This window comes from Anas platyrhynchos, chromosome 5 (genome assembly GCF_047663525.1).
Source record: "Anas platyrhynchos isolate ZD024472 breed Pekin duck chromosome 5, IASCAAS_PekinDuck_T2T, whole genome shotgun sequence".
Taxonomy (NCBI): Eukaryota; Metazoa; Chordata; class Aves; order Anseriformes; family Anatidae; genus Anas; species Anas platyrhynchos.
In genome coordinates this window covers 41,081,997-41,096,046 of record NC_092591.1, presented here as the reverse complement: position 1 = coordinate 41,096,046, position 14,050 = coordinate 41,081,997, and the positions used below count along the sequence as shown (strand labels likewise).

The window sequence follows — 14,050 nt, the reverse complement described above, 5'->3', positions numbered from 1 at the left end:
AACAAACAAACAAAAACAGTTATTCCACAGTTATTCTGTTATTCCTAATCAATGAGTGATTTATTTTATTTTTCCTTAAAATACATGGAAGTACATGTATAAGGTAAAGACTGCAGAACAAAAATACAGATCATACATTTTTTTCCTTATTTTGTGTATCAGCTTGTTTCCAATTTTTTTTAAGCAAAATATTCTACAGAAGGCAACTATTTTGTCTTTTTGAAATACCTTCAGAAACAGTTTAGATTGACTGAAATAAACGTTTGTGTAAATGAAATCAGACAGTTTTCTTTTTATGAAGTAATATTATGGTACTAAAACTTTCTATCTCTTGATAGAAACCCTTTTAGTTTCATGAATCCTAGTGCCAATTTCTTAAGATAAAAGTTTCCTCTCTGCTGCTGTGTGTGGTAGTTTCATACAAAAATGGGCATGGATGCTGGCTTGCCTGTGTGTTTTGCAAGTAGTTTCCTACAGTAGTAGATTAACTCCATCTGTTAGTCCACAGGCAAGGCAATTTGAATTTTGCCTGTGAAATATGAACCCAGGCTGAAGAGGGAGTCTGAACCCCAATCTTTTTTTAACTTCAGATCATCTGAACATATATAAATGCATTCTAGTATGGAAAACAGCCCTGTTAAATTAAATCAATTTCAGACCAAACTTGGAAGTGCTTGAAGAGCTTTAAAGCTTTTAACCTTGAATCTTATTGTAGTTAGAATGTTTTTTTGTTTGTTTGGGGATATTTTTATTGCTGGTGGGTGGGTGAGGAAGGTATCCAGATTTTTCTCTTCAGCTATGGATCTTTGATCTCTGCTTCTATTGCAGACTCTGCTTTTTCCAGCTACAGTTTGTGTGTGTACCTCTCTGTGGACAATGGACAAAGGTTACATTCGCATTTGCACTGGAAGATTGTATGTCCACAACAGGCCATAAAAGGCCACACATCACTGCTTGTTCATCTCTATTTCCAGGTCTCTGGGAGATATATGCCTACTACCTGTATCACATACCTGTTGTGATGCCAAAAATGTCCGTCTGGAATGTCCATTCTAGAATGTTTGGATGCTCTGCCAAAAAGTGTCAAAGCAAGTATTACACATCTGCTAATGAACATTTTCAGATCAGTTATGTGATGTGTGATGGGATTTATCTCTTGCTGAGTCATTCCCCTCTAAATGTTCTTATAAGCGTTATAAGCACTTATAAGCAGATTTTGAGATACATACCATAAACATAGCTCTTACAGGAAAAATGTATTTCACAGGTCCAACGCCAAGAATTTCTGATATCCAAGAAACAGTTTTAAAGAATGTTAATGATGCTGTGAAGATCTCATTCCTCTGTTACAGAGTAAAGCTCCATGCCTGTTTGATGATCATTTGTCTGAGATTAATGAAAAGGAATTTGGGTTAACTGTGAAGAGAACAGAGAAGCTCTTTCTGCCTTTTGATGTGGTGTACATTGTGTGGAGAAGGGCAGAGGGAGGAAGCTTTACTCTCCAGCCCTCTTTTTCATTCCCTGAAGCTGTTAGGGATTTTCTATTTCTGTCACCACTGTTATCAGCATGAACATACACATATCAGCACTCTGACAAAAAATACAGAGACATGCATACTACCTGCCAGTCCTACAATCTTCCTGTCCAGTCTAATAATTATGAGGTATTCCAAAGAAATACCTGGATTTAAAAGCTGGTATATCATCCTGTATTATCTCTTGCTGCAGGGTATGAGTTTACAGTACTGTAATGCCGTAGTTTTTGATACTTTATTACTTGCATTCATTTTGGCTTATTTCAAATACGATGTGTCAGTAGTGTGCTTACATTGCAGTTTTTATTGAAAGAGCAATGAACCACAATTCCACAATTGATAGCCATAACTGTTAGTGCATAGACTTATTCTGAGTTTCTTTGCTTTCCTCTTTTCTTTAAAAAAAATCTTCTCTCCTGCTTTTGGTGAATTACAGTGCATCTTCATATACAGAGTTAGAAATCATTTTGCTAATCAAATTATTCACCTACATATACCTCGTAAGTATAGGGGAAAACATACTGTACTCTCTAGCATAACACTTTACTTTCAAGAAAATAAAACCTATTTCTATTATACTCCTATTCTACTATTCAAGGGTCTCTTTTATTTTAAGACAACATAGACTTTCAGATAAAAAGTTAACATTTTAAAACTGTTCATCTTCTGGATAATTCCATAGGTTCACAACATTTACAAATTTAATTTGCTGTTCATTAGCAAGTTATAAAATACCTTCCTATCACTTTTCAGTCACATGGTTCTAGTCACTTCTTTGAATCTAACATGTTGCAGTTGACATGCATAAGCTAAGGTTGCACACATCTTATCATTTAAGTAATTTCTGAAATCAGCACAACATGATGTTGTTTCTCAGTCCAGATATCTTTGAAATTAAAAAATAGCTTGTGTAGCATATTTCATCCACAGGTCTCAGAACACACAAATACAGTATAGTACAGCATAGCAACTATACTATACTGCAAAGTGATATTTTATATATATATATATATACACTCTATATACTAAACATACTATATACTAGTAAATAGCAATATATATATTCTCTATATACTAAATTTATTATATACTAGTAAATAACAACCAAAGATAAAATTACAGACCCAAACTTATGATCTTAATGTAGAGTGCTATAGATTTAGTTAAATCTCTGAAGGTCTAGTTTTCTCTAGAGTATCTGAAAGTAGAATAAGCCTCTTTATTAGTCTTAGATACATAGTGCCCATTAATGTGCTTGCTATGTCATGGGTTGCAAACATTTTTATCTTAGTTGTTTGTTTTCTAGTATATTTGGCAATGAATCTCAAGTATATTTGGCAACAAAAACACACTCTTTTGCAGATCAGCAAATATTCTCCACAGTTAAGTTGTATTGCTTCATCAACAAAGAATGCAGCATGATTAAAGGAGGATATGAAATTTCAGTCTCTTAAGTTCACAGCTTGACTGGTATTCAACCCACTCAACAAAGAATGCAGCAGTACATTCAAACTACTGTATTTTCCATTTAGATCACAATGATATTTAATCCAAACTATGAAACATGGAATTGGACCAGCAAAGCATGTAGTTTGACTCCTATGTTAAAGAAACTAAAGAGTATGTCCAAAATCTGTGCCCCAGCACTAGTAACATACATGTTGACCAGTATGTATGACTAAAAAATAAAATAAAATAAAATAAAATAAAATAAAATAAAATAAAATAAAATAAAATAAAATAAAATAAAATAAAATAAAATAAAATTAAAATAAAATAAAATAAAATAAAATTAAAATAAAATAAAATAAAATAAAATAATATAAAATAAAATAAACAAGAACTAAGGGACTTTAGGATCAGGAATATGCTCAGTCGGATCACCAGCAATCACCACATTAACTGGTATTTTACCGGTGACCTGGATGTACATTGAAATCTTAAATATTGTAAAAAAATGTTGAACTAGATTGAACTCTTACAGCTATAACTTGACTTACGGAAAAAGGCTGAGAGAGATAGGTTTGCTCAGTCTTAGGAAAAGAGGGTAGAGAGGAAGTATTATTTCTGCCTTCAGTTACCTAATGGGAAGCTATAGAGAAGACAAACCTGACTTAGTCTGTATACTTGGAAGTGCAAAGAATCACAGTCACAGAATTTCTAGGTTGGAAGAGATCATCGATTCCAACCTCTGACCTAACACTAACAGTCCTCCACTAAACCATATTCCTAAGCTCTACATCTAAACGTCTTTTAAAGACCTCCAGGGATGGTGACTCCACCACTTCCCTGGACAATAGGAAACAGATACAAGGTGCAACGTGTTCTGTTTAGATATTACAAAAAGAAGTTCTGTTTAGATATTAAGGGGGAAAAAAATCACAAGAATAGAAGAGGTAGTTCAAATTATTCTGTTGGTTTTGTTTGTTTGTTTTTGATTGTTTCTTTCTTAATATATATTTATATAATTTTATAAAAATAATTTATAAAATTTATAGAAGTTTATATAATTGGTCTGTGGTTTTGATTTAGTGATTTGGATCACTAAATATTGATCCACAAAGATGTGTCATTAAACATTTACTGACAGGAGTCTATTCATTTCTGGACAATTTAGCCAGAGAATGAATATTCTTTCCTCAGACAGAATGAATATTCTTTCCTCTTTCCCCTGCTTTTGCAGGATATTCATGAAGGTTCATGAAGGAAGAGTAGCTCCTCAGCTTGTAATTTCATCTTCATGTTATTTTTTTCACAAGAAAGCAGAACTCTTTACCAGGTAAGTGCAATGATAGCACTTAGAGTAATGGCTTTAAACTAAAAGAGGGTATATTTAGATTAGAAATAGTGAAGAAATTCTTTACTATGAGGATGGTGAAGCACTGGAACAGGCTGCCCAGAGAAGCTGTGGATGCCCCAGCCCTGGAAGTGTTCAAGGCCAGGCTGGATATGGCTTTGAGCAACCTACTGAGCAAACTACTGGGAGGTGTCCCTGCCCATGTCCGTGGCATTATAAGGGTTTAAGGTCCCTTCCAACTCAAAACACTCCATGATTCTATGACCTTGGAATGTATTTATCCAGATGCAGTAAAGCTCACTTTCTGCTATTTTTAACATCATAATTACATAAAGCAGTCATCCTTTAAGCCGTGTCTGTTTCTATCCAGGGTAGGTCATGTCTCTATGTTTGAAACATTTACTAACTCTTCCTCATAATTTTACATAGAAAATTATCTCTGTATTGGTAGTTAAGATATACAAGTGAAAAACTGTTCAACATTGGTGGTTGTTTTAAAGACGTTAATCAGCTCTGTATGTATATCTAGGACCCAATCATGTACTTAAGGTGTGTTTCAAAGACCAAGGTAGTAAAGAGAACTTTTATTGTTGATTTTATTGGAAGAAGAATCAGACCTCTAGGGATGAGTTTGAACCAACTAAATGAAGAAAGAGAAGCTTTTCTTTGCTCCCTCAAACTATGCTATAATAAAACTCCTAGATCACTTGGTATAATACAAAAGTAGACAGGTAAGAAATTTTAGGTTTCAGAATTCATTATGAAGCTTCTCTTTCTAAAATACTTCTCTTTCTGCTTACAGTAATACTTGAAACATTTGCCTTTCCCTTTTATCCAAACAAATGAGGTAAGGGAGTACACTCAGCACTCCATGATTTTGACACAAATACTTTGAAAATTTCTTGTTTTCCATTTTCAAATATTTTCTCTGACATGTTAAGTGATTAATTGAGTGACATTAACTACACAAGCATTTAACAGCTGAAAATTTACCAAGAGAAGCACTGGATCTAAAAAAAGAGATTTAAAAAACAAGTTAGAAAGTAAGATAAGAGCTTTAAGTACCTTCACACACATGGCTGTTAAATCTGTTCCTACAACCAACAGATCTTTCCTAGCTCACATCTTTCCATTTTTTTTTCTTATTTGCTAGTATAATACAGCAGTGCTCTTTGCTATTATTATTATTATTATCATCATCCATGGCAGTTCACTTGTATTGATGAAAATATATATAATACAACTCTAGCAAGGACATCATTCATAAAATGTTCACAACAGCTGAAACTCAATGACACTTTGTTTCAAGTTACAAATATTTTAAAAAGACTAGCTTATTCATGGCATGAAAATAATTTAAGCTCACAAACAATACTTGTATGTGAATAATTTCGTTGACCATAATAACAATAACCAAACAAGAGAAGTTTTTCATATACATAAGTATTTGAAGGACAAAGCCTTCTAGAATCATAGTAAGAGCAGAGTATAGTTCATGCATTAAAACTGAAGAAAGGGCATATTTTTCTTTTCCTAATCAACTCTCTCGTGACTGCATCTTATCTAACATTTTTCACTGCATGCCGATGAAAAGATGTGCAAACTGTGCAGGAGTTTACTTCCTTATCTTAGAGCCTGCTGTCATCAAAGGCTATGCTGTGCCAGGAATATTGCTATCCAGTGCATAGCATGCATGGTAACGTGAGTTCATGAGTAATATCACTGATGTACAAAATATGAACACTATTTTTTTAGACATAAATTCTAATTAGATTCTCTCACAGTCTGTCCCCTCTGCATTCCAAAGATTTCCAGCACGACCTCTATGCCTAGGAGTCTTACTGAAGTGGAACTTCTTTATTTGTTGTTAAATAATTATATAGTTTAAGATTCATGCTATGTTATGTGTGAATGCCTCATAGTGCCTTGGTTTATATATACAACATGGTGATGGGACCTGGCATTGTACTCAGCAACTAAGAAAGATTTCAGCAGTACAGTAAAGCAAGACCTCTTATAAAACATAAGATTTTACAAATTTTGCAAGTGATTTACTACTGGTAACCTGCCAATTATAACAAAGCATGCTGTGACCACAGTCTGACAAATGGAAACAAATTGAGGCAGATAAGAATGCACAGTTACCTTGGATTTGATATTTTTAGAAAGGAGCTAAATTCCAAATTCCAAGCTTTCCTCAACTTTCCTAATATATTCTGAGGAGTAGTACAGTACTGAAGAATGATATGTTAGGCTTCAAATGAACCACCTCTAAGGAGTATAAGACCAGGTTGTGGTCCTAAACATGAGATGCTATCTACACTTAGAGTGTGTTAATCATTAATTTTAATGGAGTTGCATATACGCATTAAGTTGCATATACACATAAATATAGGCCCCCCTCCCCTTCACTTTCTCATTTTTGTAACACAGTAAATGCCTATCCATATGGTATTTTTTAATGTAATACAGATTTGATTGTCTCTGTTTATTTATCTAGATCTCCTAAAACATATCTTAAAAGCAAACACATCCGAATAGATTTGTTAAAAAGAAAACTCACTACTAATTCTAAGCATACATTGAAGGAATGCTTTCTAGTAATTATTTATAAACTGAACTACACATATTTTACATAGTGAAACATTGCTTGATACGATTCCTAATTTTATAAGCATTTCATTTGCATTTTAGAAAGTCCCATACTCAGCTCTAAAAATAAATACTTTTTACCCTTCAAGTTTACTCTAAATTGCCATTTTGGATTACCATACTTCATAAAAGGCAGGGAGCAAAAAAAGCCTTAGTAATATACATATCATCTTTCTTTGATAAATTGCTCAAATAGGATGACAGATAGGATGTGTCATCAAGATGAAATACCACATGCCATTAATTATACATGGTTCAAGTTCTAAAATTTAATCAGAAACAGATTCAATCTCATGTCTTGGTCTGTTATCACAAGAGAATACTTCTTAGGTGCACATGCATGTTTCTTATGCTTCTAAAGACGTACTTCACATGTTGTCTACACTGTGACAATTTTTGTGGTTATTCAATGGCAATCAATTCTCTTTCATAGTACAGTAAAAAAAAAAAAAAAAAAAGGAAGGTGTAAGAGATCCTTCTGAAACAGGTTACTGCTGCTGGAGATCACAGCATGAGCTATTTAACACAGAAATAAACAATAATAAGACCATCATTCTCATAATAGACATAAAACTGTCACCTTTAGCACTGGGGATCACCAAGACCCTTGTAAAGAAAACACAGTTAGTGTATTTTTAGTGTAAACTTCCAGATGAAATTTTTTAGTGTAAACTTCCAGATGAAATTAGGGTCAGAATTCATATATATAGCTTTCCTTTCAAATCAAAATCAATCAAAAATTTTCCAAAATTCTATTGAAACTACACCCTGATACATGTATGTTTATGAGTTACACTCTCTGAGGACCAATTGGTGTACAAAGAGGATGCTAGCCCTACCAAAGAAATTTACTGATACTTGTCCTACCAAAGGCACGTAAATACAGGACTCCAGGAGTACTACGGGGTTAACAGAGAGTGTTATCAGGTTAGGTGCAAAATACCTTACCATGTTTTCTGTGTGTAAATTACAGTCTGTAAGCAAACTACTTCTCTTCTTTAAACTAGTTTAATTTTTGTCTGATTCAGTAACCTTTATTGAGATTAATGGGTTCTGTCTAATCTCCTAAAGACAACCCCAGGGAAAACAAAACTGCACAATGTCTAAGAGGATGTGCTGAAATATAAAGGCTGAATACTGGATTGCACACACCTCTCTCAGTCTTCATTGATGATCATGGACAAAGGTGACTGCTTCCTAGGAGTTGTGCTGCTGTCAGGGTGTAAAGAAAAGATGCTGTACAGTCATTTTTTTGCAAACATAAAGCCTCCCAAGACTGACTTGTCTCATGGAGTCTGTTACAAAACTTTTTTGAAACCACAGTTTTCATTATAGACTCCTAAATACTGGAGAAAACACACATTCAGGCATTATTACCAAATACAGATTCAGGCATGAGCAAAAGTACTCATGCTTAACAGACATAGCTGTGCTTTATTAAGAAATTTAGAAAATTTAAAATATATGAGGAAAAATAAAGACAATGAAGATGAACACATTAACAATATAAGCCCGTCAGAACCATCACAGTTCAAGACAGAAAAGAAAAAAAAAGACTGCTTATGGACAAACTACTGAACTGAAATAATCATCAGAGGATCAGAAGTCAGAAGACTTTCCTTCTGGGAAACAGGTGAAGTCAGCTGGCAGAAAAACGCCTGCAAACCTTTGGCATCAACTAATATATTAAGAATACAAGTGCAACAAGATATATGTGCAATAAGGGAAACCACACTGACAACTACTGACACTAGTAGAACATCTGAACAAATAATAGCTGAATGACATGAAAAATACTAGTTTTGAAAAGGTGTGGCACCACAGAGTTATTCTTACAAATGCCCCACAACCAACACTGTTTGGATTCCTGGTTTTCTACTCTAATAATTTCAGCTCCTCATTTCATTGCAACACCAGTACAAAAAAACACTTATTTATGTCACATATCTCTGCTTTGGTTTCTATTTAAGTGGCTGAGATGGATAAAAATCACTAGTTAAGGAAAATGCTTCCAAGTTACATTCTCACTTCTTTGATTTTTAACGAAATTTTGAGTCAAAATACACTGAAAACCTCAAATAAAGACTGAGTGCCCAATCCAGCTAGTTCCTAGCTAACAAGAAGAGTCAGAATAACCACAACATATATCCTCCAAGTTAAAAAAAAAAAAAAAAAAAAAAAAAAAAAAAGTGACTATGAATGTGACAAGCAATTGGAAAACAGCAGGGTGGCTTCAACACAAAAAAAAAAAAAAAAATTGAGAAAGTGATTGGAAGTAGAGAAATCTCAAAGGGCATGTTATTAGTTAAGATAATATACAATTAAAGATAAGATACAATTAAACAGTTTATGGAGAAAGTGGACTTTCAGCCATAGAGTACAGAAAACTGCCCAGGGTGGTTGTGGATGCTCCATATTTGGAGGCATTCAAAGCCAGGTTTGATGTGACCGGGCAACCTGCTCTAGGCAGGTTGAAACTAGATGATCTTTAAAGTCCTTTTCAAACCAGACCATTCTATGATTCTATGATTCTATGATTCTATGATTCTATGATTCTATGAAAACAGATAATAGATAATCTGAGATTGGGTTGGGGAAGAAAGAAAAAACGGGAGGTACAAAATAAATACATGGAGAGTGATAGAGGTGTTCAGAAAGAAACAGTTAACTGATGAGACAAGCTCATTCAGTTAGGTAGATGGTGAAAGTGACAGGCAGTGCATACTGCTGTAAATTTTTTTCTAAGTTTAACAGACAACTTTGATTAACATCAGTTTGATATGGTGAATTTCTATAGTACGACAATATTTTCATTAACTACAATGGCTTTATATTTTAAGAACTGGTGTTCAGAGTGATGCTATGAAGTTGACAAAACAGTTTTATTATGTGAGGGTTTTTTATAATTTAATGTGTACAATATTATTTTGATGGATGCTTAAATTAATAAAGTAATAAATCCAACCCAATAAATCCACTTTTTTTTTGGGGGGGGGGGAGGGAGGGAGGGGGATAATAACATTTTAAGTGGCAGTCTCACATATGTTTTAAAACACTGTTGTGATCAATCTTATGTATGAATATACACTTTAACATTATATAAACTATTTAGTACTTACAATCACTATTTTTAGAAGAAAACTGAAGGGATACAGAAATAGACTATAATGAAACTGAATACTCAGTGAAAACTAGCAGTGCTTTGCTTCTTGATTTACAAGTTTTGGTACAGGACTGTAAATGCTAGACATCTGTATTATTTCCATTTCCCAAGCAGTAACTAAAATTGTTGATGAAGTTGAACTTCACATTCACTTTACATTTCCCAAAGCAGTGAAACTCTGCCAGTTTCTGAATTTTAGCCAGATGTGATATGTGGCTTGCCCCCAGGATCTGCTGGATTTCTCACTCACTGTTTTAATGCAGCCAATAACCTATTACTCTTGTGTCTTTGAAGAATCCAACTTGTTCCAGTCCAGAACTAAGACCGCAACTGAATGGTTTACTGCTTGCATTTATCTTTATGCTATCCCATATTCAGAGAGAGTTGTGGAGAAGAATGCCATCTCTCCTTATTTAAGGTACAAGAGAAAGACAAAAAGTGACAGTAATTTACAAACCTATTTTCTAAAATGGCAAATAAATGGTGGGTAAGAACACACTTGGTACACAACCTCATTCACAACTAAAATATTCTCATGTACTGTTCACTATTCTGCCACAATTCAACAGCAAAAGGTCTTATTCTTTCTACTCAAAAGTACCCTGCAGTTCTGGTTACAGAGTAACCAAAGCATTCAGTGTTTCCTAAGGGCTTTAAGGATATGGGAAGAACAGTGTGTTACAGCTTAAAAAAAAAAAAAATATATATATATATATATATATATATATATATATATATTGTCTCCTTTTTAAGTGTTGCAGTGGTAACATTACTGACATGATACTGAATAAGTACAGAACATTTCTGATAACAAATAACCTCTTTCCTGACAGTATTGATAAGTCATAGCAAGAGCTGACCCTGACCTGAACTGATGCTCACACATTGCATTAAGAATTTTTGTGCCGTAACACCTGAGGACAGTAGTCAGAGAAAAGGACTTTGCTGTGCTAGACATTGTTCTAGCATAGAACAAATGTGTACAAAGAACTTTTCCAGACTTTGATCCCTTTTGCCCCAAGAAAATTCCTTATATGAGATAAGAAGAGATAACAATATTAACAATATTATAACAAAAATAACAAAATTAACAATATTATAACCATACAACAAGGTTAGATGAGATAACCTGAGATAACAAATCAGTGCAATTATACTGCAACTCTCATTAGCATATAAGATTTGATTTTTAGAATGATCCAGAACCCTAAAATGGAGTAAATGAAAGTGGAATACATGAGAAAATGAAGCCTCTCAATGCATAAAAATCCTACTGGCATTTAAAAATGCAGATCCACACTATACATAACAGTTTAAATACATGTTACTATCAGCATTGTCTCTAAGGTCATATCTATTGCAGCCTACCAAGACTTTTTAATGTGCGTCAGGCAGTTATAGCCCAAAGTTGATACTACAGGGAGGCACAAGGTGGTAGTTCTGTGGCTGGATGTTAACCTTCTGAGCCCTTCTATGAGAGGCAGTAGAAATTGGTTAGACTGATCCTATGCCAGACAAACATTAATCCAAACTGGGAGATGGGTTGGCTTGGAAAAAAACTGGCAAGTTTTTAGTGTTGCTAGATGAGTGCCAAGAGACTGAAAAGGAAAGAAAAAGTAATTGAACTCATGTCTACCGTCTGCTCAATAGAGAGGCTCAGTAAGACATTGTTCTGTCTGCTGAAGGTAAGCTTCCTTCATCATCCTTCCCTGCATCATTCTTCATTACCCAGTAACAAAAACTTCTCCCAGAAAATGAAAGACTTAGGAAGTCCAGGAGATATGCTGATGACAACACAGAGGAGGTTGGAGGGGTCAGACTCAGTCAAATCTCATCAACAGCGTCCTCTGTCCTCATAGCTACAATTTTCCCTCTTTCTTCCCAATACCATTCTAAAATCAGACCATAGACATTCTACTTTTTAGTTTCCATGCTTTAGTTTTGTATTAGTAATTATAAGCTCTTTGTAGCAAATTATAAGCTCTTTGATTCTGTTATATAAAACATGCCATGTGTTAGAGAAAATAGTCAAAAAGGGAGGGAAGACACCATAGCAAAATAAGTCAGACTTGCTCACCTCTGTGCACTTCAAGAAAGACTTGCACTGGAAACAACAGAAAAGCATACATTAATCTGTAAACCTCTCTCACTATGAGGTCTAAAAAAGCAATATATTCTGCCTCAAAATAACATTATACAAGGTCTAAAATAAATATATTTGGTAGCTTAGCAACCACAAATATTTATATATACATAAGTCTGGTCTGTCAAAATATCAAGGAAATTGTATACCATGAAAACATTTTATAGACAGACAAAATTAGTCTTGTTGTGCAGGGTTGCCATAATTACCCTTCATGGTAGAGTGGAAGTGTATTTAGGTAACTGGCAGTAAGCACTTAAGTGCCTGATCGTCTTAAGCAAAAACAAGTTGTGCAGAAAGAAGATGTACTTCAGTTGATGTTGCCTGTGCCAATAACCTTTTGCTAACGCATAAACATAGACTTTGCCGGACAGAAAGTCCTGGATCATCTAATGGAAAGCCTGTTCTGACATGATAGAAGAGATGAGAACTTGACTGAGAATCAGGTAGTCACAAACACTGCTATTTCTGGTAGATGGTGATTGGCCAAGATTTAATCATAGAAAATGTTTCAAAATCAGTCTTTGACTTAATTTGCATCAGAAATAAACTTTTATCCTGAAGCATTTTGTATGCTAGCATGCACTGGACTATTTATGTCCCTTGGCATAAATAGCTTTTATTAGCCAAGGATATGATTCTAGGCTGTTACCTTAGTAATCAATAACTTTAGAAATAGTTAAATGGTTAAAAGTAAGGAAGTAAATATTCAGTAAATGTAGTGATGGGTAAGAAGCAGGGTAGAATATATAAGACCTGAACTTGCCTTTTCAAGTGGAAGAAATTTAGATGAAGTTGGTGATTACAAACTGACAATATTATTATTCCAGAGGACAGAATTGGGACACAAAATGCAAGGATTTCAGAATAAAGGTGAAAATATCCACAGCTCCCATCTTCAGTACTCTCCTTTCAAAGGCAGAAGGCCTATGCACTTAGCTGAATTTGACTGATTTATCTAAATGGTAAGTAACACATATTCTTCCTTCATATACTGGACAACTAGGGCGCAAGCTGGAGTGCAGCCCCACAGAAAGATATCTGAGAGGTCCATTTGACAGCAAGCTGACAGCAATGTGCCCTGGCTGCCAGGAAGGGCAACCATATACAGGGGCACATCAGGCACAGCATTGCTAGCAGGCTGAGGGAAGGGATTGTCCTGCTCTGCTCTGGGCTGGTGTGGCCTCACCTCAACTACTGGGTGCAGTTTGGGGTGCCACGATGTAAGAAGGACATAAAACTATTAGAGAGTGTCCAAAGGAGGGCTATGAAGATGGTGATGGGTCTATCAGGGGAGACATGTGAGGAGTGGCTGAAATCACTTGGTTTGTTCAGCCCAGAGAGGAGGAGACTGAGGGTAGGCCTCATGGTGGCCTACACCTTCCTCACAAGGAAAGGGGAAGCACTGACCTGTTCTCAGTGACCAGTGATAGCACCCAAGGGAACAGGGCTGTGACAGGGAAGGTTCAGGCTGGTTATTAGAAAAAACTTCTTCACCAAAAGGGTATTTGAGCACTGGAACAGGCCCCCCAGGGAAGTGGTCACAGCACTGAGCCTGCTGGATTTCAGGAAGTGTTTAGACAATGCTCTGATACATGGTTTGGTTTTGGGGTGGTCCTGTTCAGACCCTTCAGTTAGACTTGATTTTTTTTGTTGGCCCCTTCCAAATGTGTTGTTCTATGACTCTGTGATTATGGTCTGAATCAGCCAGTCCAGCAAGATGCACCTTCATGGTGCTAGGAAATGAAAACACGTGTTTG

At 35.1% G+C, this 14,050-nt stretch overlaps 1 long non-coding RNA gene across 1 annotated transcript in view; it reads right to left on the bottom strand.

The window, feature by feature from the left end:
* Positions 1–12,325, bottom strand: part of LOC139998551 (uncharacterized) — a 33,063-nt gene extending 20,738 nt beyond the window's left edge. Inside the window, exons 1-3 of the long non-coding RNA XR_002401983.4 lie at positions 12,225–12,325; positions 1,230–1,386; positions 1,014–1,070 (exon numbers count right to left, since the gene is read on the bottom strand). This is a non-coding gene — a long non-coding RNA (uncharacterized lncRNA). The remainder of the gene's footprint in view (positions 1–1,013; positions 1,071–1,229; positions 1,387–12,224) is intronic.
* Positions 12,326–14,050: the final 1,725 nt, after the last annotated feature.